Source organism: Oncorhynchus nerka, unplaced genomic scaffold, assembly GCF_034236695.1.
Source record: "Oncorhynchus nerka isolate Pitt River unplaced genomic scaffold, Oner_Uvic_2.0 unplaced_scaffold_988, whole genome shotgun sequence".
NCBI lineage: Eukaryota > Metazoa > Chordata > Actinopteri > Salmoniformes > Salmonidae > Oncorhynchus > Oncorhynchus nerka.
In genome coordinates, this window is record NW_027040307.1 from 226,020 (window position 1) to 229,694 (window position 3,675).

Here is a 3,675-nt window from a genome sequence, read left to right on the forward strand (position 1 = left end):
AGACAGGCAGGCAGAGTGAGACAGGCAGGTAGAGGTGAGACAGGCAGAGTGAGACAGGCAGGTAGAGAGACAGGCAGGCAGAGTGAGACAGGCAGAGAGCGAGGCAGGCAGGTAGAGAGAGACAGGCAGAGAGAGTGAGACAGGCAGGTAGGGAGAGAGACAGGCAGAGAGACAGACAGGCAAGCAGGAGAGAGAGACAGGCAGGTAGAGAGGCAGACAGGTGAGACAGGCAGAGAGAGTGAGACAGGCAGGTAGAGAGACAGGCAGAGTGAGATAGGCAGGCAGAGAGAGTTGAGACAGGCAGAGAGACAGGTGAGACAGGCAGGTAGAGAGACAGGACAGAGTAGAGAGACAGGCAGAGAGACAGTTAGAGACAGGCAGAGAGAGGTAGAGAGACAGGCAGGTAGAGAGGCAGGCAGAGTAGAGAGACAGGCAGAGAGAGTGAGACAGGCAGATAGAGAGAGGCAGGCAGAGAGACAGGCAGAGAGACGAGGCAGGCAGGTAGAGAGACAGGCAGAGAGAGGTGAGACAGGCAGGTAGAGAGACAGGCAGAGTGAGACAGGCAGAAAGAGAGACAGGCAGGCAGAGAGAGACAGGCAGAGAGCAGGTAGAGGCAGGCAGGTAGAGAGACAGACAGGCAGGCAGGGGAGACAGATGCAGAGAGACAGTTGGAGGAAGGCAGGTAGGGAGAGAGACAGGCAGGCAGAGAGACAGACAGGTAGAGAGGCAGGCAGGTAGAGAGAGAGAGACAGACAGGTAGAGAGACAGACAGGTGTAAAGAAGCAGACAGGTAGAGAGAGAGGAGAGAGACAGGGAGAGAAGCAGGTAGGGCAGAGAGACAGACAGACAGGTAGAGAGACAGTTAGAGAGACAGACAGGCAGAGAGACAGGCAGGTAGAGAGGCAGTTAGAGAGACATGTAGAGAGACAGGCAGGTAGAGACAGACAGGTAGAGAGACAGTTGGAGACAGGTAGAGAGACAGGTAGAGAGACAGGCAGGTAGAGAGGCAGGCAGGTAGAGAGACAGGTAGAGAGGCAGGCAGGTAGAGAGACAGGTAGAGAGACAGGCAGGTAGAGACAGGCAGGTAGAGAGACAGGTAGAGAGGCAGGCAGGTAGAGAGAGGCAGGTAGAGAGACAGGCAGTTAGAGAGGCAGGCAGGTAGAGAGACAGGTAGAGAGACAGGCAGGTAGAGAGACAGGTAGACAGGCAGGCAGGTAGACAGGCAGGCAGGCAGGTAGAGAGACAGGTAGAGAGACAGGCAGATAGAGAGACAGGCAGGTAGAGAGACAGGTAGAGAGACAGGCAGGTAGAGAGACAGGTAGAGAGACAGGCAGGTAGAGAGACAGGAGGGCAGAGAGACAGTTGGAGAGACAGGCAGGTAGAGAGACAGACAGGTAGAGAGACAATTAGAGAGGCAGGCAGGTAGAGAGACAGGTAGAGAGGCAGGCAGGTAGAGAGACAGTTAGAGAGGCAGGCAGGTAGAGAGACAGGCAGGCAGAGAGACAGTTGGAGAGACAGGCAGGTAGAGAGACAGGCAGGTAGAGAGACAGTTAGAGAGACAGACAGGTAGAGAGACAGGTAGAGAGACAGACAGGTAGAGAGACAGTTAGAGAGACAGGCAGGTAGAGAGACAGGCAGGTAGAGAGACAGTTAGAGAGACAGACAGGTAGAGAGACAGTTGGAGGCAGGCAGGTAGAGAGACAGTTAGAGAGACAGGCAGGAGAGAGACAGGCAGGTAGAGAGACAGTTAGAGAGGAGGACAGTTAGAGAGACAGGCAGGTAGAGAGACAGGTAGAGAGGCAGGCAGGTAGAGAGACAGTTAGAGAGGCAGGCAGGTAGAGAGACAGGCAGGCAGAGAGACAGTTGGAGAGGCAGGCAGGTAGAGAGACAGTTAGGCAGGAGACAGGCAGGTAGAGAGCAGGCAGGTAGAGAGACAGGTAGAGAGGAGGACAGGCAGGTAGACAGAGAGGCAGGCAGGTAGAGAGACAGTTAGAGAGACAGGCAGGTAGAGAGACAGTTAGAGAGACAGTTAGAGAGACAGTTAGACAGGCAGGTAGAGAGACAGTTAGAGAGGCAGGCAGGTAGAGAGACAGTTAGAGAGACAGGCAGGTAGAGAGACAGACAGGTAGAGAGACAGGCAGGCAGAGACATGTCACTCATTGAGCAGGTAGAGACAGGCAGGTAGAGAGACAGACAGGTAGAGAGACAGTTAGAGAGAGACAGGCAGGTAGAGAGACAGGCAGGTAGAGAGACAGTTAGAGAGACATGCAGGTAGAGAGCAGGTAGAGAGGCAGGCAGGTAGAGAGACAGGCAGGTAGAGAGACAGGCAGGTAGAGACAGGCAGGTAGAGAGACAGGCAGGTAGAGAGACAGGCAGGTAGAGACATGTCACCCATTGAGCATGTTTGGGATGCTCTGGATCAACGTGTACAACAGCGTGTTCCAGTTCCCACCAATATTCAGAAACAGCCAATGAAGAGGAGTGGGACAACATTCCACAATCAACAGCCTGATGTGAAGGAGATGTTGTGTTGGGTTGCATGAGGCAAATGGTGACCAGATAAGGACTGGTTTTCTGAGCCACCACCCCTTTTATTAAGTTATATGATGTATCACACCAGATACGGACTGGTTTTCTGAGCCACAACCCCTTTTATTAAGGTATATAATTTATTACGGAAGCCACAACCCTTTTATTAAGGTATATAATGTATCACACCAGATACGGACTGGTTTTCTGAGCCACAACCCCTTTATTTTTTACAGATATTTGTGAACAACAGATGCATATCTGTATTCCCAGTCACGTGAAACCCATAGATCAGGGCCTAATGAATTTATAGAAATTGACTGATTTCCTTATATAAACTGTACCTCAATAAAATCTTTGAAATTGTTACATGTGTTTCATGTATATTTTTGTTCAGTGTATCAACAGTTGAAGTCGTAAGTTTTACATACACCTTAGCCAAATACATTTAAACTCCGTTTTTCACAATTCCTGACATTTAATCCTAGTCAGAATTCCCTGTCGTAGGTCAGTTAGGATCACCACTTTATTTTAATGTGAAATATCAGAATAATAGTAGAGAGAATGATTTATTTCAGCTTTTATGTTTTTCATCACATTCCCAGTGGGTCAGAAGTTTACATACACTCAATTAGTATTTGGTAGCATTGCCTTTAAATTGTTTAACTTGGGTCAAACGTTTCGGGTAGCCTTCCACAAGCTTCCCACAATAAGTTGGGTGAATTTTGGCCCATTCCTCCTGACAGAGCTGATGTAACTGAGTCATAGGATTGAGGTCAGGGCTTTGTGATGGCCACTCCAATTCCTTGACTTTGTTGTCCTTAAGCCATTTTGCCACAAATGTGGAAGTGTGCTTGGGGTCATTGTCCATTTGGAAGACCCATTTGCGACCAAGCTTTAACTTCCTGACTGATGTCTTGAGATGTTACTTTAATATATCCACATAATTATCCTACCTCGTGATGCCATCTATTTTGTGAAGTGCACCAGTCCCTCCTGCAGCAAAGCACCCCCACAACATGATGCTGCCACCCCCGTGCTTCACGGTTGGGATGGTGTTCTTCGGTTCTTCCCCCTTTTTCCTTTCCTCCAAACATAACGATGGTCATTATGGCCAAACAGTTCTATTTTTGTTTCATCAGGCCA

At 49.7% G+C, this 3,675-nt stretch overlaps 1 long non-coding RNA gene across 1 annotated transcript; it reads left to right on the forward strand.

The window, feature by feature from the left end:
- Positions 1 to 2,053: 2,053 nt before the first annotated feature.
- On the forward strand, positions 2,054 to 2,898 carry LOC135570309 (uncharacterized). Its single transcript, XR_010463513.1, has 2 exons — positions 2,054 to 2,660; positions 2,701 to 2,898. It is a non-coding gene; the product is annotated as an uncharacterized LOC135570309 (long non-coding RNA).
- Positions 2,899 to 3,675: the final 777 nt, after the last annotated feature.